The sequence below is a fragment of the Callithrix jacchus genome, chromosome 16, assembly GCF_049354715.1.
Source record: "Callithrix jacchus isolate 240 chromosome 16, calJac240_pri, whole genome shotgun sequence".
NCBI lineage: Eukaryota > Metazoa > Chordata > Mammalia > Primates > Cebidae > Callithrix > Callithrix jacchus.
The window spans coordinates 28,034,405-28,053,308 of NC_133517.1; the positions used below are offsets into that span (position 1 = coordinate 28,034,405).

Here is an 18,904-nt window from a genome sequence, read left to right on the forward strand (position 1 = left end):
CTCTGTATTGAAGGACTCAGTTGAACAGCTAAAGCCATCCTGAATCCCTTGGATCCCTGGAGGTCGGGACTGGGCACGAGGCATAACTGCTAGAGAAAGATCAAAGGTGACCTCTACCTCCTTAAACCTTTCACCCATATTTTCCATGCTTAGCATGCAAGACAGAATTTTAACCCAGAATCTTAGAACCAGGCAAATGTTGGAAGAATTCGAATAGAAAAATAAATGATTATTGCCTTCTTCATCTGGATGAAAAGCCAGGGTTATTTTAGTAACATAATATACTCTTCCCAGATATATCTCTGAATTTGAAGACGTCTGAAGATTGAAAGGGTAAATGCCAGACAGGAAGCCATTCATGAGGAAGGTCAACAAAAATAGGTTAAAATGCACACCGGCCATTGCTGGAAACTCAAGGCATCTCCGGTGCTCCTCCCCAGCCCTTACTGCTGTGTTCATCCTAGGTAACAGAGCTCAAAGTTCATAACCAAAACTCAGATTCTTTGTCTTTGAATCTCAATTCAATACTCTTTTCACCAAAGCAGTTAAAATCATCATACACAAAATGGTGTGATCTACCCATCTAAGATTCCCACCACTTATGTCAACCGAGTGAAATACCAAAAGCAAAACATAAACAGTCAGAAAGCCCTTGGATGAGAGTCTTAAGGCCCTATTATTATTCAATTAAACAAGGGTAAGTCTTTTAAATCCAAATGATACAGTTGAATGTGTCTACTGTTCCTCTTCTCCCTCCCACAGGACATTAAATCTTATCTCAACTGTTCTGACAATTGGTTAAATATTACAATGAAAACTGAGTTTCAACTGTGAGTTCAAAGATAATATGTGCAGTGTATCCAAACTTGGCTCTCATGGAATAGAGTCTTTTATTGGGAGTTAAGAAAATATAAGAAAATTCCTTTGTTGGTGTGTGTGTGTGTGTGTGTGTGTGTGTTTTACATCATTCTTTTTATAATTATTAATGCTAGTTGATAAATAATGATAGCTAATATTCATTGAGCATCTTCTACAAACTTCAGAAAGCACTGCTTTACGTATGGTATGAGTCTCATTCCACATAGTCAAGCATGCAATAAATATATCTTCACTTTTAATAAATCAATGTAAATTTTATTTTATTGGCCATCCCTCTGGCTGACAGGAACCTTAGTGTCAGTCCTTCACTGCCTTTCTCCTCACCAACCCCAGAGTTGTACTACTACCTATGATCATATGAAAAAACAGAGTGGGAGGACTGTCCAGTGCTGACAATGTATCTTCACAGGTCCCACTGAGTTGCGCATCCTCCCTATCTGTAGGGCTCCTCAAGCCCCGCAGTGCTCAGCTGCTTCCAGGCCACACACAGGACAGGCGCCATTGTGAGGTTTACTGTGGTCTCCACAGCTTGCACTCACCATGTAGGCACTCCCCTCTCTGGAGTTTTGCTTTCTTTCTGGATGCAGCCAGAAAGCTGCACGAATACCTCCTGCTTTCAGAATCCACAGACCTCTCTCTGCCCCTCTGGCAGTCACAGGGCTATTTGTGTAAACTGAGGGAAATCCTTCTGCCAAGTTTTCCAGCTTTTTTTCTTTTCTATTTCTTTCTTCCTTCTCCTACCTATGTACAGCCTGTACATTCTCCTATGAGCTTTCGCTTTTGGAAAGATGAATCCAGATACAGTTTCAGGCTGCTTTTGCTTCACACCTTCCCCAACCCCTGATAGGAGTAAGTCAAGGGAATCAGCCACTTGGAAAGGGCAAAGGGAGAAAGAAGAAAAGGTGAGGAAAAGTGCAAGAGAAAAATACCTTAAAATATCCAGCCTGGTTGAGTGCGGTGGCTCATGCTTCTAATCCCAGGACTTGGGGAGGCCAAGGCAGGCAGATCACTTGAGAGGAGAAGTTTGAGACCAGCCTAGCCAACATGGTGAAACCCCATCTCTACTAAAAATACAAACATTAGCTGGGTGTGGTGGCGGGGCACCTGTAGTTTCAGCTACTAGGGAATCTGAGTGAGGCTGATGCAAAAGAATCACTTGATCCCAGGAGGCGGAGGTTGCAGTGAGCAGAGCTGGCACCACTGCACTCCAGCCTGGACCACAGAGTGAGTGAAACTTCATCTCAAATAAATAAAATAAAACAAATTTAGCCTAACATCAAGTCAGCACAGTGACATAAGGTGACAGGTATTACTGTCTCAATGTTATGAACAGGAAATCTCAAAATAGTTAAAAACAAAGGAATATAAATTTTCCCAGGTCACACAACTATTAAGTACTAGACTGGAAGTGTAGCTTTAGGTATGACAGATCCCAAAAATGTAAAACCAAACTTGTGAAATAGGCTATATCATAAAAAATTATGGAATATATTTATAGGTATCTCATTTATTTGGGTTATTCTAAGTATCTACCTAGCATTTTTTTTTTTAGTTACGAGGGAAACTTCTTCAGCATTGCTTGAAACTAAAATACAGACATATATGTTGAATGCATTGCTTTTCTAGTTTTTTCTCATGAACTTGACTAAGTATTACCTCCACCAGTATCAACCCAGGAGAAAGTATTTCCAAGGCAGCTTGACAAGTGTTCAGAGTGTAGAGGATCTGAACAAGAGCAATAGCTCAGTGGGGCACTGCCTGCCAGGACTCTCCTGCCTGCTGGATTTCTGGCTTTCAGACATTTTGACAATGATGTAGTCTTTAATTGGCCTCTTTGCAAAATGCCTGCTCCTCACTTTTGACATTAATGGCTAATTAATAAAAGCATGAAAATGTCAGCATATCAGCATAAGAGCCAATATCTTGATGCTGAGGAAGTACATAAAAGCACAGCTTTTAGGTTTAGGATAGGGAAAATGTAAAAAACTAACCAGTTGCAACATCCCTTCTTCAAAGTTGCTCTCATATGGTTAGAGTCCATTTTCACAAGACCCTCAGTACCTTCCCTTCCCACAGATTCTTAGATAAAAAGTTTCTGCACAAGCAAGGTGCTGTGTGACTATTGCCACCCACTACAAGGCACCCACTCACCGCCTAAAGTCAGGGGAGATTCATATGACCAGAAATCACTACTTACCAAACTTGGGATGCTTTGGGTACAAAACATAAATGCACAAATATCACACATTTGAATGGTTTCATTACTTGGAACCATTGGATAAGATTTGGACTTGGCCTTGGAGAGGGGAAGAAACTCCCCCAGGAACATGAGCCTAAACCACCTGCCCTGGCTCAGATCATCAGAGCACTCCTCACTACAGCAATCAGCCATATTCCCTCTGGTAAGGAAGGGACACTCAAAATGTTCACTTGCTTTAATAACTTCTGAAAATATATTTCTTTGAGAACCTTATGAGGAGAGATGGATTTGCAAATACTTCTCCTCAATAGCATCCACTAAATACCAGGAGGTAGCATCATTTTGAGCTCAGAAAATTAAGAATATATACATATCAAGAGCACTTTCCCTTGACTCTTTATTCTGCTGCTAGAAGCTTCTGTGAAGGCAAAAAAAAAAAAAAAAGAAAAAAAGAAAGAAAAAGAAAGAAAAAAAACTATAATTAAAATGGAGAGGTTCTAGTACTTTTTGAATATACTAGATATTCTAAAATTATTTGATTTGAAATGGGTTAACTTTCATCATCTTACTTGAAAGTAATACTTCCAGGTATCATGGCAAACTTTGAAGACCTTATCACTGTTGCTAGTGGAAAATTGATATTTGACAGAAATGACTATCCTAATTCTCTACTTTGCTTTTTGTTAAAGATAAAATTATTTTAGAATATTTTTATGGAAAAATTTCAAAGGTAATTGAGACATTTTCCTTATACTCCTCACTTCAGGTTCCTTTAATGTAAGCATTTTACATTACCACTATCTATTTGCTGAAACTGAGCAACCAGTGATGACACAATGCTATTAATTAAACTCCAAACTTTATTTTGGTTTCACTAGTTTTTCCACTAATGTCCTTTTTCTGTTCCCAGGTCCAGTCTAGGGCACCACATGGCATTCAGTTCTCATGTCTCCTGCATTTCCTCTGTTCTGGGACAGTTTTTCAGTCAATTTGTTTTTATGACCTTGACAGCTTTGAGGAGTACTGCTCAGGTATTTTATAGAACATCTCTCAATTTGGGTTTGTCGGGTGCATTTTAATATGATTAAACTATGATATGGGTTTTTAGAAAGAATATCAGAGGTGAGGTATCCTTCTCATTCTCTTATGTCCAGAAGTATTTGAGGTATCTGAAGAGGTATTTGATATTAACATGATATAACAAAGCGATGCTAACTTTGATTACTTGGTTAACACAACATTTGCCAGATTTCTACACTGTGAAATTACTGCTGATTCCATTTCATACTCTATTCTTCTGAAGCCAGTTCATCCAGTCCATGCTTAAGCTGGGGAGAGATTAAGATCTACCTCCTGGAAAAGGAGAGAGTGGCTACCTATAGCTTTCAGAATTATTCTTTAAGGAAAATATATTCTTTCTCTACAACTTATTTATGTATTCAATCATTTAAAAAATCAGTATGGGCCAGGCACTTTGGGAAGCCACCGAAGGTGGATCACAAAGTCAGGAGATATAGGCCATCTTGTAGTGAAACCCCTTCTCTACTAAGAATGAAAAAAAAAAAAAAATAGCCAGGCATGGTGGTACACATCTGTAGTCCTAGCTACTTGGTAGGCTGAGGCAGGAGAATCACTTGAACCCAGGAGGCAGAGGTTGCAGTGAGCAGAGATCAAGCCATTGCACTCCAACCTGGGCGACAGAGCGAGACTCTGTCTCAAAAAAAAAAAAAGGAACAAACAAGAAAAAAATTATGGATTCATATTAATTTTATTCTTTTAGAAATGCATCATTTGTTTCTTTTTTGCCTGAATTATTTCTGCTTTAGTCATTGGGAGCTCTTTGATGATGGCTCTTGTGTCCCTTTGACGTGCTCCATCCTTTGTTTTTTGACCACTTCTTTCGTTTCTGGTGCCCCAAGATGCTCCAAGATCATCTTGTACTTTCTCTGTCCTGGTCCTAGAATTAGAGACTTCTCCAAGGAGCCCTGGTTCCTTTTATTGGAGAATTCTTCTTAGAAACCAAAACCTGGGCACTGGGATGCTCATTGCTACTGGGCTTACTGCTTGTAGGTTCTCTGAGCCGGCAGAACTACCAGCTTATGCATACATACTGACCTATGTATACTCACACCTTTATCATTATTTCTGTATCTATCCATTTGTAGAAATATTAAGATAAATAGTAGTTCATACTGATGTCTCTGGTTCTAATCCAGTATTATGAATTTCTCTCTATTCAGCTCTTATTACCTATGTGTAACTCTCCGTTCCACAGTGAGAAACCTATCTCCTACCATCTACAATTCATATACTTATAACATTTGCTTTTTGAAGTGAAGGTATTGGTTAGAATATCAAAATATACAAGCAGATTGAAGTAGTGTTTCATGTGTTCTATGGACAATGATCAACTTAAGAATTGTTAAAAATAATTATGAAACTATATTTATAAAATTAAAAAATCATTTCTATCTCATAAGATTACTTGTGTTAATTAAAATGAGAGAACACATTTAAAGATTTTAGTAAAGAGTAAGTTTGGAATCAACAGTTACTACTATTGGTAATAACCAAAATTGTTAAAATGAAATTTTTTCTAAAATTACATTTTACAGCCTAAATTTTCCCCTTTACATAAAAACCGTACATTGGTTGAATAGGACCAAAGACTTGAGGCCCTTGTTTGGAACCAACTGGAAATTGGCTTTGACATCAAAGTGGTAGGGATGGCCAAGTTGACTGACAAGTACAAAAAAAAAAGTGATCTGGGTAAGATCATGATTCTAAGCTATGCTGCTCTTGATGAATCCCTCAAAGACTAGCAGGCCTGAGTATTATGTGAAACCCAAAATGTATCACTGAACAAAAGTGCAGTGAGCTCAATCCAGAAGTTAGAGGAGCACTTGGAAAGTAAGTCCAGCACAGATGAAGACAACCGAAGCACAGCTTACTAAAGATAAAAACAGGAGCCGTGTTTTTCCAAAATAGATAGAGGGTACTGTTTCCCACTCAATAGTGTATAAATGCAAAAAGTCAAAGATAAAAGAAAGATTAAAATATAGCCACAGAAAATGAAACACATGAGCAATTAAGACAAAGACTCAACCAACATCATGTCTTCTGCAAGTCAGGCTATAACACCCTCATAGCCAGTTGAGTATAGAGATGTTATTCTACTGCTTTAGAGTCACCAGGGTTGGTGGTGCCAAAAGTATAGTCAGTGTCCTACTGCTTCCAGGTTCTCTGGAACAGGCTGAGAATTGATGCAAAATGCAAATTCTTACTTTAGTTTGTATCAGTGATATCATATATATTTCTATGGATGTTCATTTTTATACACAACTAAGTCATTTTCTTTTTTTTTTTTTTTTTAATTTTTTATTGGATTATAGGTTTTGGGGTACATGAGCAGAGCATGCAAGACAGTTGCGTAGGTACACACATGGCAGTGTGCTTTGCTTTTCTTCTCCCCTTCACCCACATTTGGCATTTCTCCCCAGGCTATCCCTCCCCACCTCCCCCTCCCACTGGCCCTCCCCTTTTCCCCCCAATAGACCCCAGTGTTTAGTACTCCCCTTTCTGTGTCCATGTGTTCTCATTTTTCATCACCCACCTATGAGTGAGAATATGCGGTGTTTCATTTTCTGTTCTTGTGTCAGTTTGCTGAGGATGATGTTTTCCAGATTCATCCATGTCCCTACAAACGACACGAACTCATCATTTCTGATTGCTGCATAATATTCCATGGTGTATATGTGCCACATTTTTCCAATCCAGTCTATTATCAATGGGCATTTGGGTTGATTCCAGGTCTTTGCTATTGTAAACAGTGCTGCAATGAACATTCGTGTACATGTGTCCTTATAGTAGAACGATTTATAGTCTTTTGGATATATACCCAGTAATGGGATTGCTGGGTCAAATGGAATTTCTATTTCTAAGGCCTTGAGGAATCGCCACACTGCCTTCCACAATGGTTGAACTAATTTACACTCCCACCAACAGTGTAAAAGTGTTCCTTTTTCTCCACATCCTCTCCAGCATCTGTTGTCTCCAGATTTTTTAATGATCGCCATTCTAACTGGCGTGAGATGGTATCTCAATGTGGTTTTGATTTGCATCTCTCTGATGACCAGTGACGATGAGCATTTTTTCATATGATTGTTGGCCTCATATATGTCTTCTTTCGTAAAGTATCTGTTCATATCCTTTGCCCACTTTTGAATGGGCTTGTTTGTTTTTTTCCTGTAAATCTGCTTGAGTTGTTTGTAAATTCTGGATATCAGCCCTTTGTCAGATGGGTAGACTGCGAAAATTTTTTCCCATTCTGTTGGTTGCCGATCCACTCTAGTGACTGTTTCTTTTGCCGTGCAGAAGCTGTGGAGTTTCATTAGGTCCCATTTGTCTATTTTGGCTTTTGTTGCCAATGCTCTTGGTGTTTTGTTCATGAAGTCCTTGCCTACTCCTATGTCCTGGATAGTTTTGCCTAGATTTCCTTCTAGGGTTTTTATGGTGCCAGGTCTTATGTTTAAGTCTTTAATCCATCTGGAGTTAATTTTAGTGTAAGGTGTCAGGAAGGGGTCCAGTTTCTGCTTTCTGCACATGGCTAGCCAGTTTTCCCAACACCATTTGTTAAACATGGAATCCTTGCCCCATTGCTTGTTTTTGTCAGGTTTATCAAAGATTGTATAGTTGTATGTATGTTGTGTTGCCTCCGGTGCCTCTGTTTTGTTCCATTGGTCTATATCTCTGTTTTGGTACCAGTACCATGCTGTTTTGATTACTGTAGCCTTGTAGTATAGTTTGAAATCCGGTAGTGTGATGCCCCCCGCTGTGTTCTTTTTGCTTAGAATTGACTTGGCTATGCGGGCTCTCTTTTGGTTCCATATGAAGTTCATGGTGGTTTTTTCCAGTTCTGTGAAGAAAGTCAATGGTAGCTTGATGGGGATAGCGTTGATTCTGTAAATTACTTTGGGCAGTATAGCCATTTTCACAATATTAATTCTTCCTAACCATGAACATGGAATGTTTCTCCATCTGTTTGTGTCCTCTCTGATTTCGTTGAGCAGTGGTTTGTAGTTCTCCTTGAAGAGGTCCCTTACGTTCCTTGTGAGTTGTATTCCAAGGTATTTTATTCTTTTTGTAGCAATTGCGAATGGCAGTTCGCTCTTGATTTGGCTTTCTTTAAGTCTGTTATTGGTGTAGACGAATGCTTGTGATTTTTGCACATTGATTTTATATCCTGAGACTTTGCTGAAGTTGTTTATCAGTTTCAGGAGTTTTTGGGCTGAGGCGATGGGGTCTTCTAGGTATACTATCATGTCGTCTGCAAATAGAGACAATTTGGCTTCCACCTTTCCTATTTGAATACCCTTTATTTCTTTTTCTTGCCTGATTGCTCTGGCTAGAACTTCCAGTACTATATTGAATAGGAGTGGTGAGAGAGGGCATCCTTGTCTAGTACCAGATTTCAAAGGGAATGCTTCCAGTTTTTGCCCATTCAGTATGATATTGGCTGTTGGTTTGTCATAAATAGCTTTTATTACTTTGAGATACGTTCCATCGATACCGAGTTTATTGAGGGTTTTTAGCATAAAGGGCTGTTGAATTTTGTCAAATGCCTTCTCTGCGTCAATTGAGATAATCATGTGGTTTTTGTTTTTGGTTCTGTTTATGTGGTGAATTACGTTGATAGACTTGCGTATGTTGAACCAGCCTTGCATCCCTGGGATGAATCCTACTTGATCATGATGAATAAGTTTTTTGATTTGCTGTTGCAATCGGCTTGCCAATATTTTATTGAAGATTTTTGCATCTATGTTCATCATGGATATTGGCCTGAAGTTTTCTTTTCTCATTGGGTCTCTGCCGGGTTTTGGTATCAGGATGATGTTGGTCTCATAAAATGATTTGGGAAGGATTCCCTCTTTTTGGATTGTTTGAAATAGTTTTAGAAGGAATGGTACCAGCTCCTCCTTGTGTGTCTGGTAGAATTCGGCTGTGAACCCATCTGGACCTGGGCTTTTTTTGTGAGGTAGGCTCTTAATTGCTGCCTCAACTTCAGACCTTGTTATTGGTCTATTCATAGTTTCAGCTTCCTCCTGGTTTAGGCTTGGGAGGACACAGGAGTCCAGGAATTTATCCATTTCTTCCAGGTTTAGTAGTTTATGTGCATAGAGTTGTTTGTAATATTCTCTGATGATGGTTTGAATTTCTGTGGAATCTGTGGTGATTTCCCCTTTATCATTTTTTATTGCATCTATTTGGTTGTTCTCTCTTTTCTTTTTAATCAATCTGGCTAGTGGTCTGTCTATTTTGTTGATCTTTTCAAAAAACCAGCTCTTGGATTTATTGATTTTTTTGAAGGGTTTTTCGTGTCTCAATCTCCTTCAGCTCAGCTCTGATCTTATTAATTTCTTGTCTTCTGCTGGGTTTTGAGTTTTTTTGATCTTGCTCCTCTAGCTCTTTCAATTTTGACAATAGGGTGTCAATTTTGGATCTCTCCATTCTCCTCATATGGGCAGTTATTGCTATATACTTTCCTCTAGAGACTGCTTTAAATGTGTCCCAGAGGTTCTGGCACATTGTGTCTTTGTTCTCATTGGTTTCGAAGAGCTTCTTTATTTCTGCCTTCATTTCGTTGTTTACCCAGTCAACATTCAAGAGCCAGTTGTTCAGTTTCCATGAAGCTGTGCGGTTCTGGGTCGGTTTCTGAATTCTGAGTTCTAACTTGATTGCACTATGGTCTGAGAGGCTGTTTGTTATGATTTCAGTTGTTTTGCATTTGTTGAGCAGTGCTTTACTTCCAATTATGTGGTCAATTTTAGAGTAGGTGTGATGTGGTGCTGAGAAGAATGTTATACACAACTAAGTCATTTTCACGGATCCTATTATGTTATGTAAGATGGGTACATCCTTAAAGTTCAGTGTGGCTCCCATACAAAGCTGAGCAATGTTGAAGAGCTACACTGTGCACATGCACAATCAGCTAGTTGGATTTTGCAACTGATTCGTTTTCTGGAAGAACCATTCATTCCAAATACATTATTGGTGTGGTCTTATATTGGCCACGTTTTCCACTCACATCTATTCCTGCATTTTACTTACAAAAACTAATAGCACTCACAAGTTATCTTCTTAACTAAAAGTTCAATTTGAAATTACCTGGTTAATCCTCAAAAAGAGGGTGCTGTGTGCTCACATAAACAATATTTGAAACCTGCAGTTCATGTTTGCTTATTATTTAAACCATTAATACCAGCCCAAGCAAGTGGCTCACACCTGTAATCCCAGCACATTGGGAAACCAAGTCAGGAGAATAACTTGAGGCCAGGAGGTTGAGACCAGCCTAGGCAAAATAGTGAGATGCTGTCTATACATATTAAAAACATATGTAGCTGGGCATGGTGGTGTGCCACTGTAGTCTTGGCTATTTGGGAGGCAGAGGTGGGAGAATTGAGCCCAGGAGTTCAAAGATGCAGTGAGCTATTATACCACTGCATGTCAGCCTGGGCAACAAAGTAAAACCTTGTCTCTAAAAATAATAACATAAAATAAAAATAAATTATTCATACCCACATTGTTAAACCAGAAATACCTAATCGTTGCCAACATCCATTCCCTAACAAAACAAATGTGCTAGACAATGACATTTAATTGTTCTCTCCTCGATTATTATTATTATTTTTTTTTTTGAGACGAATTTTCGCTCTTGTTACCCAGGCTGGAGTGCAATAGCGCGATCTCGGCTCACCGCAACTTCCGCCTCCTGGGTTCAGTCAAATCTCCTGCCTCAGCCTCCTGAGTAGCTGGAATTACAGGCACACGCCACCATGCCCAGCTAATTTTTTGTATATTTAGTAGAAACGGGGTTTCACCATGTTGACCAGGATGGTCTCGATCTCTTGACCTCGTGATCCACCCGCCTCGGCCTCCCAAAGTGCTGGGATTACAGGCGTGAGCCACCGCGCCTGGCCGATTATTATTTATTTTTAATGAAAAGTGCTTTAGGGAAGACCGAGGGGTGGAAAGTAGTAAAGACTGGGGCCAGAGTGGATGTGGCCGACTGTCAGTGTGTGTCTGAGCTCCCAGCAAACTGTGCCTACAGCTGCCACTGAGATCAGAGATAGGCGAAGGTATGTGCTAAAGCACTTGGATCCCTTGTTGCTGATGCACAAAAACTGTTTTGTATCATTGGATTGAGCAGGACTGTTTCTACATTAGCTGTTCCTCTCTTCCCCTTTTGGGATGATTTACTTATTTCATTCTCACATCACAGTGGCCAAAGATACCAATGTATAGAGATAAGAAAAGTGTCATGTGGCATTCAGTATCTCCTCATTTTCTGGATTATATGCCTTATCAACTTTAAAAAGTTGAGAACTTGATCCAAATATATGTATATTTGGTTATTTACAGATTATATATAAGTATTATAACTGTTAAATTATAGAAATGGTGCAATATAATATAGAGTATATATATGTATATAAAGATAGCAGTGCAATATAATATAACATATAATAATGTAATAAGTTTTAAATACATATAAATATAAATGTAATCATTTATTTCAACCTCAATATATCATCTGACATATTCTTATTTTGGAGACTAAGAATTTTGAGATTTATGTAAACATCTTGTTTTTCCCCAGAATATGAGTCTGAAAACAGGAAATTGTGGCTGCACAGCTTAACTCCTGTTTCAAATTTGTTCGTACCTGGTTACTAAAAGCTACCAATAAATTTCATTTTACATGAAGCTCATTAATGTTATAAGCTCCATTAATTTATTCTAATTCCTGTGTTTTCTGGTAATAGTAGACTAATAGAAGGAAGCATATTCTTATATTCATTAGATTTACTGTCCACCATGAAACCAAGTGCATAACTCGCTAATCAGGTTTGGAAAGGCATTCTTCTCTTAATTTATGAATGAGATTAAAGCACACTAATAATATCCCTGCAATGCTGCCAGTGTATCCAAGTAATTAAATACTCAGTTCAGTCCTCAGAAGGAATTTTTAGCAATTCCACACTCCTATTCGAAATATTCATTAATATTCAAGCTTACAAAAGGTGAGTTTCCATGATTTTATTTTAAAAAATTATGTCAGCAATGAACCTGCTTTATTTTGCATATATAAACACACTTGTTTTATCTAATGACAAAAATTGCTAAATGAATTCTTTTTTCTATTTTGCAGAGATCAACTGAAAACCATCAAATTTGAAAACCATCAAATTACCTGATGGAAACTTGATTGGAAGTGTAATCTGACCTCGTTAATCATTTTGTAACCAGCTCCCAGGGAGATCTATTTCTTATCCAGTTCCTAATCCCAAAACTAGTATGCTTTTTTTCTTTGTTGCTCATACTGAGTTTTTCTGACAGTCTTGCCCTAGTCTGGTTTGTTTTGAAATATTTTTTCCATCTGCTGGTATTTAACACTGCTATCACCATGGTTTTTTTCCAGAGCATCTCATTCTTTAAAGGTTATTTGGGAAATGAACTATGTATTATATTTATCTTTCAATGTCTTTAAAACTTCTTGTTTGTGAGAGAGAACGAATGTTTACTCAACATACTAACAGAGCTTACTTTACCTTATTTTCAAACCAATAGTATATGCTAGCGGATTGCAGGATTTCCCAACATTTAGAGACTATTATTTAAAACATTCATGAAAGCATGAGCCTAAATTATGAAATTATATTCAAGTAAATTATAATAAAGCAAAATTTACATGAATTTAAAGCAAAAGTTCCATATAGTTAGGCAAGAAAATTTAAAGAAAATGTGGGGTGTGTGTGTGTGTGTGTGTGTAATACTACTCAGCCACCAAAAATAATGAAACCATGTATTTTGCAGTGACATGGATAGAACTGGAGGCCATTATTTTAAATGAAGTAACTCCAAAACAGAAAGTCAAATACCACATGCTCTCACTTGTAAGTGGGAGCTAAATAATGTGTTCACATGGACATAGAGTGTGGAATAATTATCACTGTAGTCTCAGAAGGGTGGAAGAAGGGTGAATAGTAAAAATTACTTACTGGGTTCAGTGTAATTTGTATTTGAGTGATGGCTACACTAAAAGCCTAGACTTCACCAGTAGACATTATATTCATGTAATGAAACCACACTTGTATCTCCTAAATTTATATAAAAACTTAATCTGACATGAAATAAGGAGAAAGAAAAGAAAGAAGATATTGGCAGTGAGTAGTGGGCAGAAGCCTTTGTGATTGTTATAAAAGTATCATATTCCTCTTCTTTCTCTGTTGTTCCATTCACCACAAGTTGTACACCATGGTTCTTAATTTTGGCCATCAATCCCCTGAAAAAGAGGTATCAATGGGGAGGATGGGCTCACTTTGGGGAATGACAGGACCACATACAGGAGAGGGAAGACTGTTCTTGGATGTGAAGGGCCAATGATAAACAAGTCACGTTTATTGCTTCCATTCCTGACGATCCTGTGAAACACTGGAAATTATTTTGGTGGTGAATATTGTGATGATTAAAAGCATGAAGCCTTTATCCAAACTACCTGGATTGAATGCCAGCTTCATCACCTGCCGGCCAATAATTTAGGGCAAGATAGCAAGACTCTCTGTGCTTCAGTTTCCTCCTCTGTAAAATAAAAGTACTTGTTGTGTAAGGTTGTTAAGAGGATTAAATTACTTACATATCTGTAAATTCGTATTGACTGCCTAGTATTTAAAAAATATGTGTGTTATCAAATTAAAAGTACAAGAACTAAAACATTAATCCTTTCCTTGCCATTTCTTCTCAAAATAAAACACAAAGTCCTTCCAATGGTCTGTCCCTTTCAGTCTGTTCCCCATTCTCATCTGACTTTGCTGCTTCTGTTCTGGTACTCAGTTAGATTGCAGTTTCTAGGCCCCTTTGTATCATGTAAGGTTGTGTAACTGACTTCTTGCCATGGCATGTGGCTCATCATGATGCACCTCTAGGCCCAGCCTACAGTCACCAACCATTCTGACTTGCTCAGGACTGTCCTGATTTTAACACTGAAAGTCCCACATCCTGGGGGAATCCCTCAATGCTGAGTTAGCCACCATAACCCTGGCCTATTAACCTCTTGAAATCTTTTCTGTACTCTTCTAACACCTGCTGGATATCAATGTCCAGAGTGACCGTGAAAGTCACATGTTGACAATAACAGAACCACCATCAGCCTGGGCTTCTGAGTGAGGGAGAGTTATTGCCTCTTCTCCCACTGGACTTTATGTGAGCAAAAATCAGTTTCTGTTTTGATAAACCTAAGATTTCATTGCATTAGCTTAACCAGTAAATTAACTACCATGCTGGTCATTCTAGCCTCCCTCTTGTTCCTGCAACAAATAGAAAATTCACTAGCTGTTTACTCTCCTCAGAACGCTCCTTTCCAGACATCTGCATGGCTAATTTCCTCACTTCTGTCCATTTTTCACTTAACTCTTGTATTCCATGGCACCTTCTTAACCAGTATATTCAAAATAGCAGGCCATCTCCCTGCTCTCATCTCCTTATTCTTTTTTTTTCTTTTTGCCATAGTATCAACACTTTCTGATTTATACTGTATCATCTACTCTAATTTCTTATGTTCTTGCTGTCTTGCCTCCCCCACTAGAATAACTAGAATATAAGCTCCAGAGGTCCGAAAGCATTGTTTGCTCACTGTATATCTCAAAAGTCTAGAACCTTGCCTGACACAAAATAGGCACTCTATACACACTCGTTAAATGAATTACTTCATTTCTTTTTCAGAGTTTATAGACTTTAACCCACAAAGAGGTAACCCATCTCATACAGCCTTTATGTGATGATTCCTTCCAACCATTTCCAGAATATTGTGATGAAGTCTAGAAATTATGGACAGAACAATCCGGCTACTTACTACGTCACAAAAACCTTTATTCCTGGTTTGCGTCCAAATTGAATATGTTTAAAATCAAGTATTCAAATCTATGGGTTTCTGGGCACTTGGAATCACCTTAATTACTGGTTAAACTTCACTGTGCCTCATATTTTGCTCTCTATCTTTTTAATGCTGGAGCATTAAAGCTACAGCAATAGATTTCTATTGACATTTCATCTCTTTCTGCCTCTCTGTACTCATATTAGTGCTTGAGTATCAGCAGTTCTGGGGGTTTCAAAGAGTGTTAGACTTAGCCAATATTTACCCTTATAAATTGTAAATTCTTATGCAAGTGGGAGGCACAGAATCTTCGAGGAGGGTGAAGGAAATTCAGAGTCAGTTGACTTTGCTATTGTTTCATCATTTAAAAATTAAGAACGTATTTGTTGTGTTTCTTGCTTAGAGCAGGTATTGGTTACCGGTCTTTTGTGGCAATGATTATCATGCAGAGATATACAAGTCACGGTTTGTGTCTTCTTTTCATCTCATCAATAAATAGAGCACGAGGTATCACTTGTTCTATGGGCACTCTTTTCGGTCCAAGGTTCCAGCACATCAGAATTTGCAGTTGTGAGGAGTAGCATCCCTGAGTGGTTGCTTTCAGAGTGCAGAGATCTTTTGTGTTCAGAGGAATGTTACCATGGAAAAGTCCCCTATCCACTGGTAGGATCAGTATGATTCCAGAAAAGATTAAACAACCCACCACTGTGTATTTCCACTGTTTATTTATATACCTCTGAGCACTGTTTCAAAACTGTTGTTATCACTGAAGGGTGCATATTCACAAAAGCTGTCTAATGAGAGATCAGTTTTGAATGACTAGTTACAGGTCTGATCCAAAACTTTTCAGAATTAATTTTTTCATAGTTCATTGTGAATTTATTTGCCTACAAATTTTTTCAATCAAATCCCAGATCAACTGTGAGTCTGGAACTGGGCTAGGAGTCGCAATGATGTAGTGAACCAATCTCTGTTCATGACCTCAAGGAGCTTGCAGGCCAGTAATGATGGTAGAGACGAGTAAATCGGAGAATGTAATTCAAATGCATTCAAGTGATGTGAAAAAGGAAAGTGCAGAGTATCTTATCCTAGGTTGGGCTTGTCAGAGACTTGAGGTGAGGCACTCAGTAGTGGAGATGACAACGGGTGTGGTGCACTAGGGGAATGCAGACAGTCCACAGTGGCCGGTTGTTGTTGGAGAGGGAGTGAAGGAAATGTTACAAAGTGGGCGGAGACAGGCTGGGGCTAGGATTCTGTGTACTGCCAAGGAGTCTGAACTCCATCCTGAACATAAGGAAACTTCTAAAGCTGCAAGCAGAGGAATAACACTATCAAATGTGCCCTTCAGAAAGTTCAGTCTTCTATAGCGAGGTGGCACAATTTAAAATGATTAAAAGATAAACAGAAACAAAAACAGGGGACTGAGAGACCTATTTTGACAGGCTTATTTGAAGAGGTTCAATGATGGTGGTAGCCCAAAAAGTCAACTAGTGGTGAAGACAATGCAGGAAAATAGAATACAGTCTTTATGTGTGAACTGATGAGGCCATTCAGCAAGGCGGAGAATATTGGAAGAGTTAATGAAGTCAGTTTGGGACCCTTTAATAATTGGAATTATTAATAGGGCAACTGTAAGATGCCCATACTCTTTGTGTTGGCTTTCTATTTTTTAGTCTTGTTAAAAGTACAATTAGGAGAAAATTAGAAAAAGCGTAATGAGGAGGAAAAAATAATTTCTCCATTTTAGAGGTCTGCCAATATTTCACTATGACCCATAGTAAGAATTATATTCTGCATTATTATACACATAGGCACAGATATGGAAACAAAAAACTCAACGTAGCAGTAATTAACCTTATTAGGTATAATGCACTCTGGTATTTTCTATTCCTATGTTACTTTATTATCCCTCCATAATGTGATACATTTAGTGACTGAATATAAAAGTTCAACTTAACTAACAAAGAGCACTTGAGGAGGTTTTTGCCCCTTAGAGTAGAAAGCTTTACACGTAAAAACCTACTGGGAAAAAGACCTGGACTTTGGGATCGAGCCTAGGTTCAATCCTGCATTCACAATGTATTAACTATGCTGTCTAAGGCAATCTGCTTACCCTTCAGAGACTTGTGATCATGATACCAATTATCATTGATAAGTATCTTCTCCATACCAGGCATGGGCCAGGTCCATGCAACAAATGAAGGATTAATTAGAGGAATGTTGTTCTGAATAGGTAGGATGAACCCCCTAGAACAGGGACCAGCATATGTTAGTTCAGAAATGAATGAATGAAGAAAACATATAATATTTCATTTTTTTCTGAATGAATAAATTTAATTCAGAATTATATACAGATATATGTATATACATATAATTCAGGATTATGTTTGTAATTTTGAAATAAATTTATTCATTCAGAAATAAATGAAAAAGTACTAAACTCCCATTAAATAGGATGTTTCATTTCTTATAAAGTTGTTTCAAACATTCAGAAGAATACAAATATATGTGCATACACACAGACATATACACACAAATATGAGTGTAAAAAATTATAAAAATAGTCCTGACAAAATATAAATCAATGTGCCCAGAAGAAATAATATAGTAGCCGCACCTTCAAAGTACCCTATGTGCTCCTCCCTATCATGTCTGAGGCTGAGGCTTCGCCTTCCCCAGAAGTGATTGCTATCTTGAATTTTGTGTTCATCTTCCTCTTGCATAGCTGCATTGTAGTCCCACATTTAAACAATCTTTAAAAATGAATCATTTCCTTTATATAACTTTGAAGTTAGAACTGTGGAATCAGTCTATGTGCATTTCTTCCATGACTTGCTTTTTTACTCACGTGGGTTTTTTATTCTGTTCCAATCCACACCAGTCAGAATGGCTATTATTAAAAAGCCAAAAAATAACAGATGTCAGCAAAGTTAGAGAGAAAAGGGAATGCTCATACACTGTTGGTGGGATTGTAAATCAATTCAGTCCCTGTGAAAAGCAGTTTGGAGATTTCTCAAAGAACTAAAAATAGAATTACCATTTGACCCAGTGATCCCATTACTGAGCATATACCTAAAGGAAAAGAAATTATTCTACAAAAGACACATGCAATTGTATCCTTTTCACAGCACTAGTGACAATAGCAAAAACATGAAATCAACGTGGGTGCCTATCAGTAGTGAATTGGATAAAGAAAATGTGGCACATATACACCATGGAATACTATGCAGCCATACAAAGAATAAAATTATGTCCTTTGCAGCAACATGGATACAGCTGGAGGTTATCATTGTAAGAGAATTGACATGGAAACAGAAAACAAAATACTGCATGTTCTCACTTACAAGGGAGCTAAACACTGGGCACACATGGATGTAAAGATAGACTAGCAGACACTGGAGACTCTGGAGGGAGGGAGAGGAAAAAAGTTAAAAACCTCCTCCTTGAGTACAGAGTGGCTGTTTCCAGTTCGTTCATTTGTTTTTATATTACAAGCAATGCTACAGTAAGCAATCTTGTACATGTTTCCTGTACATATTTCCTATGTACATGTAAATAAATTTCTAGAGTTGCCAAAGAAAATATAGGACACTCAATTAAAGTAGAATTTTAGAGAAACAATAAATGATTTTAAAAATATAACTGTATCTCATGCAATTTTTGGGAGATACTTATACTAAAATTTACTTTGTCATATCATTGCAATTAAGTGTAACTAGGTGGCCTACATTTTAAATTTACTAAATCTAGCAAATTTATGAAATACTCGTGCCAAAAAGTGCTCATGCCATGGTTCTTGCTAAGCCATGGAGAATGCACAACTTTAATGCTTCAGGCGTTGTCAAAATGTTCTTTTTTTATTTTGTTTTTTTGTTTGTTTGTTTGTTTGGTGGTAA

General features: G+C 37.9%; 1 protein-coding gene across 1 annotated transcript in view; it reads left to right on the forward strand.

Annotated features, from left to right (window-relative positions):
* Positions 1–13,849, forward strand: part of LOC144579682 (uncharacterized) — a 160,682-nt gene extending 146,833 nt beyond the window's left edge. The window contains exons 7-8 of the mRNA XM_078352472.1: positions 3,990–4,110; positions 12,288–13,849. The gene's annotated coding sequence lies outside the window, so the exon portion shown is untranslated. The remainder of the gene's footprint in view (positions 1–3,989; positions 4,111–12,287) is intronic.
* The last annotated feature ends 5,055 nt before the right edge of the window (positions 13,850–18,904 follow it).